The 16183-nt window shown below is 38.9% G+C and overlaps 1 protein-coding gene across 7 annotated transcripts in view; it reads left to right on the top strand.

Moving 5' to 3' along the window:
• The window catches only part of ZBTB20 (zinc finger and BTB domain containing 20), a 798652-nt gene that overhangs the window by 590938 nt on the left and 191531 nt on the right, over positions 1 to 16183 (top strand). For 5 of the 7 annotated variants that reach the window (XM_045852096.1, XM_045852097.1, XM_045852098.1 and 2 more), the window contains one exon: positions 14149 to 14188. The gene's annotated coding sequence lies outside the window, so the exon portion shown is untranslated. Of the gene's footprint in view, positions 1 to 3887; positions 3951 to 3988; positions 4109 to 14148; positions 14189 to 16183 lie in introns of those variants that run through there. The other 2 variants (XM_045852103.1, XM_045852101.1) reach the window with 2 other exon arrangements.

The raw sequence follows: 16183 nt of genomic DNA, 5'->3' as shown, positions 1-16183 counted from the left end.
AGTTCAGTTATAAATACAGTTATCTCTCCAATGAAAGTGTTGAGTTTTAACAAGGGTGCAGTCAGTAATTTTTATTGATTTATCCCTTTTAATCCCCATTTACATTCCAATTTCTGTCCACCCTCTTAGGTTACCATATTCGGTTGCCAGTTGGAACAATTTTTCATGAAAGCGATAGGAAATAAAATCAGAGAAGTAGTAAGAGGTTGGGCCTTATAGACCATGGTAAAACTTGGAATCCCAAGCATCAAGGAGCCTGAAAAAGTCTGGTCGGCAGGGAAGCGTCTTTGAAATCATAACAACCCTATTATAGGATGACCAGATGAGGCAGCTCCAGCAAAAGGCTGGAGGCAAAGGTGTATGTGCTGGAATTAGGCTGTATGTCAAATGTAAAATTCTGACCAGTGTAAATAAAATCAAACTGTGCCTCACTGTACCCTGTCTTTTGCCTGTTGGGCCAGTTTTACCCACCTTATACTCCCAGTTGGCAGCCATGCCTTTGAGAAGCTTAAATCACTCCTCAGAGGAAAGCAAGGTTGAAAGTTCGGACAAGACTTGCACATTCTGTGACCACATCCTACCAAAATGGGCAATTTTGCCCTGGCCCAGTGGTTCAGCTGGTTGGAGCATCTCCAAAATGTTGCACACTCCATCCCCAAGTAGGGCACATACCTAGGGTGCAGGTTCAGTGCCCCATCGGGGCACATATGGGAGGCAACTGATCCATGTTTTTCTGTCACTCTCATTCACTCACTCTCTTCTTTCTCTAAAAATTAATAAAGAGATCCTCAGATGAGGATTTTAAAGGATTTTAAAACAGTTTTTTAAACAAAACAAAATGGGCAAATTTGCCACACATACTTTTGAGAATGGGAGAGATCTGACAGCTGGCCTAAATGGGACACTGAGGAGAGGTCATTTTCCTGTCCACTTATGTGTAACTCTAACACTCTGAAGCCATGACGTACAAGTGTAACTGAGGGAACTAGCCCAGAATGTTTCTTCTCATGTACCAGAGATGGGAGACTTAAAATCTCATGGCTCTTTCAATAGCTCCTAAAAGAACTAGAAATTGTCTGGCTCCATTTGTCTGGCCAGGATGTACTTCTGTGATTTATCCATGGAGGTTTTTAGCAGAATCTCACACTTAGTGTCTAAATTAATGATATTCCTTTCTTTTGCCATGACAAAAACCACTCTACACAATATACATTATGTTAAAGATTTTTTATTTTAGCATGTGGACATGTTCTGTTAAAGCTTTTTTGGTTTCATCATGTTGACAAGCTGATTCCATTAAATCACCCTCCATCATCATGTTCACTTTTTTTTTTCCTTTTCGAAAAGTTAGAAAACAGCGATCATCTTAGAGTTTTCAAGGCACTCACTTTGGCCAAAAAAAAAAAAAAAAAATCTGGAAAACCATGTGCCTATTCCTTTCCTTGAAATGGAAAAAAGATGAGTTATGTTATTCTTCTCTTTGGAACCGTCTCTTGAAACTCTTAAAGATAGGGAAGGAGACTGGAAGTCTTTTTAATTTTTTTCCAATAAAATAGGATTTAAAAAAAAATTTTGGATAAAGATCAGACTTCTCTACCTCAGTATTTATTATGGATTACTTGTTATTTAAAATAGAAACATCAATAAGTTGGGTGAATAACATGAAAGAGTTTACTTTAAATATTTTTTAACATTTCCACCCTCTGATAAAATGATTTTTGGTAATGTTTTAGGGCCACAACACTGGTTTGAATTAGAACAGCTACACCCCAAGTCTCCTACCACCATGAATTCCTCACTGAGAAGGGAAAAAAAGTCATCTGATCATGCACTGCTGGGTCATTTAAAGCACTAAGTGGATGTGTGAAATGAGGGGAAAAATGCTCGATATGGGGTTAATTAGCTCTGTGGTATTGTGGGTGGGTCACTTCCTCAGGACCAAACCATGCAGGAGAAACCATGCATGTGCGTGCAGACTTAGAAAATGAAAAGGAAGCTACGAACCCTCAGACTCTGGGGCACAAATGGATTGCCTTTGGGGACAAGAAAGTGAGTACTTTGGGCTTCACTGGTCAGAGTCCAGTGGACTTCCCTCGGAGTGTCTGGTGCAGACACTGAAAGTGAATCCGAGGCTTCAGAAAGCCCTGGCAAATCAGGCAGTTTTTGAAATTTACCTCTGGGGACTCTTATTAAAATCGTATCTTGCTCAGTTTCTTTTGATGTGCCTATTTTTTAGGTTTCATCTTGAAAACAACATAATTTCTTTCTGAAAGTAAGAGGGAATCCTTCCCATTTTCATAATTGTATTTGGAGACTGCCTCAGGTACCCTACCTGCTGAGATCAGCTGGCCATGGTTTGCCCTGAAGGATTCCCGCTAGGTTGTTTACAAGCTAATCCTTTCATGAAGTGGGAGGTGAAAGAGCAGACAGAAAACATCCTCAATTCCTAAAGCACTGATAGGTGAATGGGAGAATTCAGGTATTTATACTCAAATTTCACAGGCAGAGTTTTCTAGGGCAGAAAGATACTGTGAAAAAGTCTTCTTGCCTGAATGCTAACAAAGAGCTAGGAAGCAATGGAGATGAACCATGAGGAAACCACTAATAAAGAATATGTTAGTAAAGTTTCAATGTATTTATGTTTCTGCCTAACTTACTCTGACATCAGTAGGAACAACACTTCATAGTGTGTATGGATAGAAAGTCCCTAAATGTTTATCACTTTTGAAAGAAAAAATATATATGTTGTATGCATGTATATGCCTGTCTTCATTTGCAGTTAAACATTGGCTTCTTGAGATAAGGAAGCAGGTGACCTCCTTGACAGTAAAACTGAAAAACGGAAAGAGCCCAGAGCAGAATCCAGCACCATCACACACACACACACACACACACACACACAGATCCTCACATGCCGCCGTCAGACCTCATCGCCTGTGGAAAAGCCTGAATTTGGACTGTAGAGGAGAGATAGTTAATGAAAAATGCAAATTCCCCTGAGAGAAAGTATCAAGCAATTAAATTAATAAATTTTCAGATAACTGAGAGCAAGCTGGGGTTGGGAGGATAGAGAGCTGAGAGTGGCCTGGATGTGGAAATGAGAAGGGATGGAGGGAGGGAAGCCAAGAGTAAGTTTTGTGAATTCTGACAACCTACATTATCAGTGTATTGTACCAAAGCTTTTCAAAATTCAAGTTGCTAGTTAGTCTGATACCTTTGCTGTTCAGTCCATTCCTAACATTTGAAACAGCAAAGCAATGGTTACATGCACCAACCACTGCCCTGGTTAGGTTGTCAGTTAGTACAATGTTGCCTTTATTTTCTGTGGTGATACTAAACAAAATGTTTCTTTTGGAAGGTCTTAGACCTCTATCCTCCCAACTCCTGCTCATTGTAATAACCAATCTCAAGCAGTTATTAGTGAAGACTAGAACAGTATCCTATAACAAGTCAGCTATGAAGAAATTGGCATAGTTTATCTCTTTTATTCATGTTCTTATGAAATTAATGGGTTGCAAAATAAAACTACATTTCTCTCTCTCAATTTCTTTTTTTAACTGGATCTTTACAAGTTACACTGGGACTGATTTTTTTTCTAACAAAGGTTAAATAACACTTAAAGGCTTTAACAGCCAAAGTCCATCTTTAGAAATACCTCTCTTCTATAATGTACTGCCAATTTCTTATGTGTGTGTATTTGACCTTTCTGATGCCTCAGCTATGGGCTGCCTGTTGATTGGTACATGTTAGTGCTTTGCTTATAAGAGTTGGGCAATAGTTCAGTGATCCAGTCCAAACCTGGGCCACAGATAGAATGGACTCATCTTCTATTTAAGATATGTGGCAAACTGCTTTAAATGAATTTGGTTCAGACAAGGTCATTGGAACTGTTCATCTAACCCTGTGCGCTGTATGTAATGGACACTTCTGCTGAGCTCCAAAGCTGCAAGGTAAAGACAAGAAAGCCAGTAACTTGCCTCTCCTGTTAGAGCTTTTCCTGGTCGTTAAATTTACATTCCTAATCACACGGAACCCATTGTGGTCACGTAAAAGGACTCATTCCCTGGTTCTACTGATGTCTTTGAAGATAGTCCTGGGAATAATAATAGTGAGTTTTTATATTATTTTCTGGCCTTTTTTCCTGTTGTTTTTTTTAATTGGAGATTTAGTTTATATGCATATTTATACCAGGTTTATGAACTATTTGGTTAAATGTCTCAAACAGGAAAGACTTAATTGTTAGAATGTTTTACTTTAGCTAATTATTATGTTAAAAACTGTGGTAGATTCAAAGCATTTTTCCTCAATTCTCTTTGTGTCATATACACTTGGCAAATTGAATTGTAATTCCCAAATTGAAACGAAGCCCTTTTTAATACTATTTTGAATTTAGTAACTTACAGATTCTCTGTATACTTTTCAAACTGTAAATATATTTTATTCAACTGTGTTGTGATTCTGTACAACTTTTAGAGTCAACATGTTACGGAATTTTGTAATCATATAAAACTAAACAACATGAAAAAAGTGATTGAATTCATCCTCCTGAGTGTGGAGGCAAAGCTGCATTTATTCTGACCAAAATAAATGAGGATCTTTCCTATGTTTAAATAGATGTAAAGATAGAAATTTCTTAACTGCTCTTAGCAATCTATTTGGTTATTTAACACTTGTACATTTAGGTTGTTCATCTTTAAGTCTTAACGTAGTTCTTCACTCTGGACAGTTCAATACTGTTTTGCTCTAGGACAAAAATACCAGTCATTATCTTCTTTATAACAACTCTTCTTATAGTCAGAAAACTGTGAAGATACACCTCAGCTCTGTCTTTCCTAAATGAAATTATCCTAGTTTTTAAACATTTACTTTTGTTTTTATAACTCTTGCTGTACAAGAGTGGCAGAGGGGACTATTTTAAAAAGTCTTGTCATATGCGATCCCTCTAAGAAAGGCACTGCATATTTTAATTTTACTGTGCCGATGTGGAAATAGCCGCAGCTTTTTCATTATATGCTGATGGGCAGAGCATTTGTGTTCATTTAACCTTGAGGTTGAAATTTGTTCCCAAAAAAGTAACTGACTCATAGCATTGGCTAGACCCAAGAATAAAGAGCATCAGTTTTCTTAATCTTAAAGCTCATCTTGCCCCCACTCCTAAAACTCACTAAAATTAACTTTTCCTTGACCTCTCTCCGGTGCTATTTATTCACTGATACAGCAACTTTTCTCTATCATCTTTGTCTCCTAAAATAGATGGACAGCGTTTATTCAACAAATGAAGCGTCACGCTGTGTTTAAGATACTATGCTAGGCTCGGGAGATGCCAGTGTGAACTGTGAGCAAAGGCTGAGTCAAAGCCATCCTAGGCGTGTTCAGAGAGGAGCAAATAGCCTGTCACAGAATGTAAGGAAACAGTGGTGAGAAAACAAAACAAAAAAAAATTGAGAGAGGTGGATTGGGGCCAGATTGTGAAAGATCTTGGATGCTCTTAAGCAAATAGTTGGTGATGACAAGGACAAAAGTAACATTTTTCAATCTATATTATGGCAAGATCTTTCCAAGTCTTTAACACGCAGACTGTGCCCACAGGGCCTCTTGGTTTAGTATCTAACAGAATGTCAGGTGTAAGTACCTGCTTAATTTATATCTTTTAATATAAACTTTGTGTCATGATTTTTCTCTTTGTATTTTAAAAAGGTGGGGGGGGCATTTGAGTGAAAAATTCAAGTAAAAAGAGCGTTCTGTTCACACTGTTCTGGATCTTTCTTTCTCCTGCCGAGCCTGTATTTATTCTGAATCCCTTTGTCCTACTGACATGTTACTGTCTGTGTTTGCACACCAAGGAGTCTCAGGATGAGTTTGCCTGATCATAGGCACCACCTTTTTTGTACCAGATGTCATTAATGGTAGGTTGTGAGCACCACTGTGAACAAGTGTCTCCAATTCATTGGCCCATATGATAGCAATGCCAGACCTGTCAAGGATATCAATGTACTGTACAAAAGGTCCTGATATTCCAATCCATTTGGAATCCATAAAACTACAACTTCAAGTGTTTGCAGTACAGAAGGAAAAGTTGTTTGGGATCAGAATTGCATCATGCCATAGAGTTTGGTCTATTTTAGGAGCTATAAGAAATCCTCCTAAATGTAATAAACAGATTTTGTCACTGCCACCCCTCTCAACACTTCTGCTTTTTCTTCATTGTAATCTATCAGGCCCAACACCTGTAAGAATCAGGAAGACTCAGGAGGGTTTGTATGGGGTGAGGTTTCATGGCAAGTTGTATCTCAGCAATGTCTCAGGCTGGGAAGCAGTCCCAAACTGAATTATTGGACTTTACTTCTTGAATAGCCTCTTTTCATTGATCATTATTTCATCATTTAACTTTCTGAAGGATGACATCCTTCGGAGTTATCACAGCTTATTAAGAAAAAGGTAAGGCATCACTGTTGATTCCCTTATTGTTCTCCTCAAGATGGATTCAAAAAATGGAGGATGGTCTTAAAAAGCAGACCCCGAGAAAAAACTATGAAAAACTACTTGTAACATTTATAGTCTTCCTAAGACTGACCAAAAGGAATGCAAATACTTCAAGAAACTTGCCTATAGAGACCCTAAAGTACCTCGTGGGCGATTGCACACTCTCTGTATGCACGTCTGAATAACCCTTCCATCTGACTTTAACTTATAAACCTTTGCAAGATAGAAAATAGAGAATTAAAAGCCTCCAAATCCTGGTTGCATGAAATGTCATTAAATCTAGCGTAAAATTTCTTGAATCTGTGAGATAAAGGAAGTCGTGTATCCAGAGCAAAGATGGAATATCAATTGATAGGAACCTATGAAGCTGGCACTTGTTCTGAGAGATGTATGAATCTAAAAATCCAATAGTGCTTCATCCTTTGAAAACACTGGGAGCCAGAAAGGTATTAGGAAAGTCAATAAGGTAAAATCTTCATCCTACCATTTGGAATGACTCCCACATAAGAATTAATTAACATAATACTTCTAGAACATTAAAAGGATATTAAAATGTTATCTCTACCCATAGAAAACAAAGATATAAACCCACCTAACTTGTAGAGAGAGTAGTTGAAAAGAGAAGATTGAAAAGATTAAAGGCATGTCTAAGAGGCCATCTCTGTTCTGTTGTCACTCGATTTACCCTCTTCAGATGGGAGGATAAGTGTTGAACTTCAGTTCATCTGAATTCCTCAGTTCTGTCATCAATGCAGTGACACATTCTAATTTTCTGATTCATTCGTGATGAATAAGCTCTCCCTTTTCTATTCACAATGCTAAAAGTAACCAATTTCTGTAGTTATTATGATTACTTATTTTCTACTTTTTTAAAATTTCTCTTTTTTCCATTACCATTTATCCCCCTTGTACCCTCTTCCATCTCCACTCACCCCTCCCCCTCACAGTCACCACACACACCGTTGTCCATGTCCATGAGTCTTTTCTGACCCATCCATCTACCCCCTAAGCTTTCCCACCCCAGAGCTGTCAACTTCCTCTCTGTCTATGAATCTGTCTCTATTTTGCTTGTGAGTTCAGTTTGTTCATAGATTCCACATATGAGTGAGATCATATGGTATTTATCTTTCTCTGACTGGCTTATTTCACTTAGCATAATATTATTTTCTCTTAGCAAAGTTTGTCTCACTCTTTCTCAGCCAGTGTGAATTCTGTGTGCAGAAAAGCCCTTGGACAGTACCAGTACTTAGGCTTGGAGTTAGTCAAATGGAATGAGAAACTGACGACCCGGATTCTGTTTTTAACCCAGCCAGATACCTCAGCTGGCAAGTGGCTCAGCTTCCGCACCATAAAATGGGTATAATAATAGCTTTCCCTTACCACTGTGAAATATTTAGAATGCAAATCAAGCCAAACCTGTCTCCTTCCAAAGGAGAAGCTTAAACTAGCCTGCAAAATCCTGAATGAGCCCAGATTTCAAGAGGAAACATAAAATGGGAACCACCTAGAGGTAATGTAATTTAGTGGTTAAAAATATGTAGACTTTGGAATGGTACAGCCTTATTCAGATCCCAGCAGCTGTGTGATTTGGGGTAAGTTTCCCAATTTCTTAAATCTCCCTTTTTTCTCTAGTGAATTGGAAGTATCAGTATTTACTCCTGTAGTCAGGATTAAAAGATGGACAGTTAGTGGTGCTTTTCAAATTCTTCCACGTAGGTGATCTCACGTTAGAGTGAGTGATCTGGTACTCAGGGTGCTGGGACACTGCCTGAAGCAGTCTGCCACACATGAGACCTGTCAGTGAGCTCTCAGGTTTCACCCTAAAAATACCTACAGATTTTGCATTCTGCTCCTCAATATAGTCTTGTTTGTTTCACTAAACTGGAAGTTCCACGAGGCCAAGAACAGTATCTGTTTTATTTCTTCTGTAACATTCAGTAAACAATTATTGGAGAAATGAATACATGTACAAATAAGAGTTTAAATTACTCAGCCACAAGGACAACTGCCCCACCAAATAGACAACCGTGTCTTTATTATTTATTTTGTGTCTTTGCATACTCATTATACTGCTCCACCTCCCTGGGCATACCCATAATCAAATTTGAGAAGCATTTATTTAGCAGGATGCCGGAAGCCACAGAAGGTACTCAGTAAATAGTAACTCATTTCTCTGCTCTGCTTCTCTACCTCATTGCTCACAAGGCTCTATGGACTTTTTTTTTAAAGACATTATAAAGGACTAGGTAAGTCAGAGTCAGAGGCCTTTAAAGGAGCCTGTGTGTCTCTAGCCACATACTTAACCCGGGTATTTTTCTATATACTTTGTTTACTCCTGGCTTCAACTAATCACAACCTGTAGAAACGTCCTAGAGGTGATGCACATCAGGATTGAAAGAGCTCTTTCTCCTCCTCCCCTTAGGCCAAGAGTTACTAACCAGGAATTCATGGATGACCTTCATGGAGTCTAGGAGCTCCTTGAAACTTGGTGTTTGAGGGGAATTTCTAGAGAGAAGGAGTCTCGTAGGGATCTGCGTTACTATTGCCCTAAAACATTATATAAGTTGAAATCAGAATTGACTACTATTTAAGTTACAATTAATAATATCTTTAGTTCCTTGGAGATAAGATAGTGTATAATAATTTCTACTTGGAAATCACAAAACTAAGATTAGACTTCCACAAGTCACCCCTTCTCCCCCTCTCTACTCGTGTTTCCTTCACCATGTTTCAAGGTCCTTATCATTTGGGCTTTGCAGTTATATATTCCTTGCTAGATATTTGTGCTTTGAACCTAGCATGCTTAATGCAAATGTTTTTATTCTTATGCAAAAATATTATAGATAATTCTTGAAATGTCTAATGAAAACAAGTTATAGACATATGAGGTGAATATTACTTAGGCAGAAAGGATCAATAAAATAACATGTGAACTCAGTAAAAATAAACATATATAGATTAGTACATATTCTCAAAATTGCCTAGCAGTTTGTAATTCAATCAAGAAGTTGGGGCCTTTGGACATTTATGAACATTTATGAATTGTATAAGAACTCTGAAATTAAATATTTGGTCTTAATATTAAATTTGGGATAGGTATTATTGTTTTTCATTAAGATATAAAGACAACAATTACATCCAATAAAATCTTCAATTTAACTTGGCTTTAATTTGTCTTAGACCATGACATACACACTGTGGTTTTTCTCTCCATCTTGGATTCCTGTTATTGACAGCCTGTATGTAGTTGACATCCAGAAAGATAGTTTTTTTTATTCCAGATCTTGGATGTATTGGTTAATCTGGGTACAATATACTATTGATTTCTTCTGATCACATCAAAAATTTAATTTTGACTGATTAACTCTTATGAAAAAAATGCTCCTTGAAATTTAAAAAGTCATGTTATATGCTTAGGTATAAGAACATAAATACAAAGTGTATTTTAAAAAATAGAATGGGGGTATAGGAAGATAGACTTTGCCTTCTTGCACAACCAAAAGAAGGACAGCAATGAGTTTAAAACCAAAAAATAGTCAGAACTGCCAGAAAATCAAACTGTATGAAAGTCCGACAACCAAGGAATTAAAGAAGAAACATTCATTCAGACCAGTAGGAGGGGGCGGAAACAGGCATCCTGGATGGAAAGGACACGTGGCAAGGTGGCGGCTGGAGGACTAGGCAGGTGAGGCAGCAGCTGGCACACCAGAGCGCTCAAGGCCACAGCTGGCTGACGGAGTACTCCCACATTTACAGGTGGATAAACTGGGAGGTACAATTGGGCCAAGCAACCCAGGGTTCCAGCGCAGGGGAAAATAAAGCCTCAAAACTTCTGACTAAAGACCTGTGAGGGTTGCAGTGGTGGGAGAAAGTCCCACCCTCACAGAAGAGTTGGTTGGAGAGACCCATGGAGTTTTAGAATGCACGCAAACCCACCCACCAAGGAATCAGCACCAGAAGGGCCCAATTTGCTTGTGAGTAAAAAGGGGAGTGACTGAAAGCCAGCTGAAAGCCAAGCAAGCAGGCATTGTTCCTCTATGACCCCTCCCCTAGACACAATGATGACACAACACAGCAACTTGGGTTGCCCTGCCCTGGCAAATACCTAAGGCACCACCCCTTATAATGTAACAGGCGGGTGGAAACAAAGAAATACGGCCCAAATGAAAGAATATATTAAAGCTTCAAAAATAGAACTGAGTGACAAAGAGATAGACAACCTATTAGATACAGAGTTCAAACACTGGTAATCAGGATGCTCACAGAAATGGTTGTGTAAGGTCACAAATAGAAGAAAAAGTGAAGGCTATGTAAGATGAAATAAAGGAAAATATACAGGAAAACAACAGTGAGGAGAAGGAAACCAGGACTCAAATCAATGACTTGGAGCAGAAGGAAGAAATGAGCATTCAACCAGAACAGAATGAAGAAACAAGAATTCAAAAGAATGAGGAGAGGCTTAGGAACCTATGGGACAACTTTAAGTGTTCCAATATCCAATCATAGGGGGGTGTCAGAAGGAGAAGAGGGAGAGCAAGAAATTGAAAACTTATTTGAAAACATAAAGACAGAGAACTTTCCTAATCTGGCAAAGGAAATAGACTTCCAGGAAGTTCAGGAAGCTCAGAGAGTCCCAAAAAAAGTTGGACCCAAGAAAGCACACACCAAAGCACATCATAATTACATTACCCAAGATGAAAGAGGAGAGACTCTTAAAAGCAGCAAGAGAAAAGGAGAGAGTTACCTGCAAAGGAGTTCCCATAAGACTATCAGCTGATTTCTCAAAAGAAACTTTATAGGCAAGAAAGGGCTGGAAAGAAATACTCAAAATCATGAAAGGCAGGGACCTACATCCAAGATTACTCTATCTAGAAAATATCATTTGAAATGGAAGGGCAGATAAAGTGCTTCCCAGATAAGGTCAAGTTAAAGGAGTTCATCATCACCAATCCCTTATTATATGAAATGTTAAAGGGACTTATCTAAGAGAAAGAAGAAAATCAGAACTATGAACATTAAAATGGCAACAAAACTCACAACTATCAATAACTGAACCAAAAAACAAAAACTAAACAAATAACTACAACAGGTACAGAATCACAGAAATGGAGATCACATGGAAGGTTATCAATGGGGAGGGGGAAGAATGGGGGAAAAGGTGTACAGGCAATAAGAAGCATATTTGGTAGGTATAAAATAGTCAGGGGGGGTTAAGAATAGTATAGGAAATGTGGAAACCAAAGAACTTACATGTATGACCCATGGACATGAACTAAGGGGGTGATGCTAGTGGGAGGTGGCATGTAGGGTGCAAGGGAATAAAGGAGATAAAAAATGGGACAACTGTAATAGCATAATCAATGAAATATACTGTTAAATAATAAAATTAAATTAAAAATAATATATTACTGAGTTATTGAGTTTATAATGTGCAACACAAAAATGATAAGTGAGCATGTTTCATAGATAACCAGTAATCATGTTTTTCTCCTTCCCCTCAGATTAGGATAGAAAGCAAGCTGAAAAGAAGTTGTGGGAAAGGGAGGAAAAAAAAAGGGAGGAAGGAAGGAAGGAAGGAAGGAAGGAAGGAAGGAGGGAGGGAGGAAGGAGGGAGAGGGGGCATAAAAATATGTATTTTAAATGTATTTATTGATTTTTAGAGAAGAAAGGAGAGAGAGAGAGAATCATCAATTTGTTGTTCCCCTTATTTATGTGTTCATTGGTTGATGTTTGTGTGGGCCCTCACCAGGGATGGAACATGTCGGGATGATGATCTAATCAACTGAGCTACGCAGTCAAGTTCAGGGAAAACATTTTAAAAGATGCACCAGTACAATTGTCTAGGATCCTGGCTTGCCAAAGAGACTACAATATAGCAAAACTTAGAGTTTTAAAGTCCTTAGAACATATAATACATACATTTCAGGTTTGTATGTACTCTCAATAAACAATAAATAATCTAATTATTTTACTTAAAATATTCATTAAGTTCATCAATTTTGTGAAAGAATTTAAAAGCTTAAAAGCATCAGAGACCCCCAGTCTCTCTTGTGTTAACATACATTATGATCAAATCTTCATCTCGACTCTTCTTGTCGGTGGAGAGTAACACCAGCCTGTCCACCTGCACGTGCGTGGACAGAGTTTCGCCTCGGAGATGAAGGAGTAGCTCGTTCTTTGGAGGAACATCTATGATCATGCATTTGTCCAGAAAATTTGTTGAGAAGTGAAGTCTTATATGCCAGTTTTCTGCTTTAGCTTTATTCTATGCTGAGTTGTTTAATCAAATCCTTCTTGATCTCTTTTAATATGGTTTGTTTTGCATATTTCTGGAGGCCTTATGTGAAGTGGTTATAATCATGGTGTCAGAGAGACAAGAATTCAATCAGTGTTGAGTCTTTGATATATTTGAATGTGAGGTGGTGGGGATACCTGCTTTGTTTCTCAGCTTCCTTGGTTGGTTTATTTATTTGTTGTGGATCTTATGTTACTTTAGTTTTATTCGTCTGTAAGGGAAGGCATCAAAATAATGGTGAGCAGGCCAATTCCATAATAGCCTATTTGGCTCATAAGTTGAAGACTACAAAGGAGAATTACTAGATTTCAAACACAGAATGAGAACCTGTTAAGCTCACCTCCCCCAAACCTGAAGTTGTCATCATTAGAGACATGTTTTGAAGGACAAATGCTTTGCCTAATATCATTTTGTCAGAGGGGACACTGCTAGGCTGGTAAGGTAGGAGGAGGAGGCATCATCAAGTCCTCAACCAGCACCACCCCCAGTCCTGAAGTGAGTGTTAACAATACATGGAGGCGGTGAATTAGTCCACAGGATCTTATGGGCATTGAATATAAGTTTATCCTTAAAAGAACCAAAGTTTATTAGAGGTTGACTCATCCTTCTCAAAATTATCTCAGATTTCTCAAGTACTACACAGTAAAGCTTTTACCTATTCTATCTTTTTTCTTTCTTTTTTAAGGTTTTATTTATTTACTTTTAGAGAGAGGGAAGGAAGAGAGAAAGGGAGGGAAACATTGATTTGAGAGAGAAACATCAATCAGTTGCCTGTTGAACAAGCCCCGACTAGGAACCAAACCCACAACCCAGGCATGTGCCCTCACCAGGAATTGAACCAGAGATCTTCTGCTTTGCAGGATGATGCCCAACAAACTGAGCACACCAGTCAGGGCACTTTTACCTATTCCAGCCAATGCTGCCCAATAGACATTTATGTATGCACCAACAAAAATGTTGAGTACTTGAAATGTCACTAGTGTGACAGGGGAACCTAAATGTTTAATTTTTCATTAAATTTTAATTAATTTAAATTTAATAGATAAATATGGCTAGTGACTACTGTACTGTACAGCACAGCTCTATAAAATATATGATTCAGATCAGAAACAACTTTACAAGGAAAAAGGTTGGCACTTCTTGCACTGGGAAGTACTGTGCTGGTCACACAGCAGGAAGTCACACCTTTGGAAAATGTCATGAGGTTGGATCTCCTTTTTCTTTGGGCTCCAGGTGACAAAACCATGGACTTCTACAACTCATCCTTTAGGGACAACCAGTCCCATCTCTACGATACTTCGACTTACTTTCCTTCTCTCCACAGTACCATTGGGTTCATGTGTAATTCCTGTTTTTTCTTTGATTTTCAGTTCCTTGACCATCAGTCTGTGGCCTGCCCCTTCTCTTTATGTAAGTAAAATTGGTTTCTTTACTTTTCAAAGAAGTGTCAGATGGGGGAAATTTGAGTCTTTATGGGCAAGTTGTCTAGTTGACCTTTTTGCGGTTCCCAGCACTTTTTCAGGATGTATTAGCCCCTTTTGTGTGTGGAGTTAACGCTGGTGGTGGTAGTAGCAGTAGTTGCCATCCATGAGGGGCTGCAAAGGCCAGCGGGCCCAGCAACTGGACTCATATAAAGACTGCCTTTTACTCAGCCGCAGCTGCTGTTTGCAAAAGTGACTGCTATTCCAAACTAGAGCGTACATTCTTCAGCCAGATACCCGCAACAGTTGGGCTTTTGCTCCACTGTCAATAAATGGGCAATTATTCATTCTTCAGTGATACACCCATTCCTAGGTTCAATGGTTTTTAATTTCAACTATGTCATTTACTGACAAAATTTCTAATGCCCTTTTACTAAGAAGTACCAGACTTCAGCCATTTAGGTTAAAATTGTGTGAGAAACTGTAAAGTCCAGGGAGGAGGGAAGGAAAGAGAAATTTAGGGTTACATGTACCAGAAGGTTTATAAAGGGTACCATGCTTTTTTTAGAAGAGAATTAATCATTTAGAGAGAAAAAAAATCCTGATTTTAGATGAAAAGAGAGAATATTTATTATTTAAAGCCCAAACTAGGCTTCACTCAGTGGGTTTGGATAAATTTTACCTTGAGCTGCTTGAAAGAGGTTCTGGGGCAGTGAACCTAAATAATCGAAGTCATTGCATGAGATATCACCTGAGAGATGCTACAAGTAGTGGCAGTCACCTTATGTGATAAATAATCATTTATTTACTCAAATAAATGATTCCTTCCAGCTACTCTCTCACTCTCTGGTGAGCCCAACTGGTTCCCATTCACAACATTCTATATTACTTCACTGGCTCCTCACTCCGAGGATTTCTTGTAATCATTTGCACAGAAAGGGGGTTCCCATGGCTCTTTTGCTTATGTGGGGCTTCCACTAATATTCTTAGAAGCTAGGTAAATATATTTAGGAGGAACAGAATCCTCCAAAGGATGCCTAGGCGAAAGCCTGAAGTGACAGTTATTTGACAGAAAAAGGAGATTGATTAAACTCCCCAAATGCTGGTGCTGTGCATAATACATTTATACAGCAGGGGTGGATCCTCCCTGCCCCTGGCAAGCCTTGTTATTCCTTATTCTCAGTGTTGATAGAGTGGGTCTGTCAATGCTTTGGAGGGTGTCCATGTGCATGCTTATGGTTACCACTTTTATGTCTCTGTGTCCCTACCTCAGTTACCTAGGACTGCATATTTCTAGTCTTCTGACTGGCAAATCATTTTGTTACAGTTCTTTGTGTAAAAACAGTTCACATAATAGCTCTGTGTCAGACAAGGCATTAATCCTCACATCAGCAGGGATGAGTCAGCACAGCGCACTCCTGCCCGCACGGCTCAGCTATTATGACGTCAGCACTGGGGGGGCGAGCCTCAGGCACAGGCAGTACAGGGGACTGGAGACCTGTGTCACAATTACAGATCAAGATGGAGACCTTTGAGATAAAAAAATGTAACTGACAGGCTGACTCTGGCTCATAGGAAAATGTGAAACTGATTTTTTGCTGTATCAACCATCAATTGAGCGCTTGTGGAGAAAACCTAGCTTTTAAGCAGAGAGAAGGCTGGGAGAATGACCTGTGATGGGCCGATAGTCCATTACTGTACCCACTGACCTTATCCCAGCCTGAGCTAAGCTTCACTCACTGGAATTGTTCTAAATACTGAGGCTTGCCTTTATATCAAGGGTGGCAGGGCTTATGACAGTCTTGCTGTCCTCAAGTGCCCCACAGACAAGCTGATGGCTCCAGAGGTGGTGCCCCAGATGCCCATCAAAGAGAGAGGAAAGTTCTTGGGAACAGATTAGAACTTTATCTCCCCAGTGCTTCTAGCTCCAGAGTTTTCTCCATGGCCTCCTTCAGGCACAGGCACAATTCTGCCTGTTTGACCC

This window comes from Phyllostomus hastatus, unplaced genomic scaffold (genome assembly GCF_019186645.2).
Source record: "Phyllostomus hastatus isolate PE091 unplaced genomic scaffold, TTU_PhHast_1.1 phas_contig_86, whole genome shotgun sequence".
Lineage (NCBI taxonomy): Eukaryota > Metazoa > Chordata > Mammalia > Chiroptera > Phyllostomidae > Phyllostomus > Phyllostomus hastatus.
Note: the sequence above shows the minus strand (reverse complement) of the source record. Positions and strands in the feature narration are given on the sequence as shown.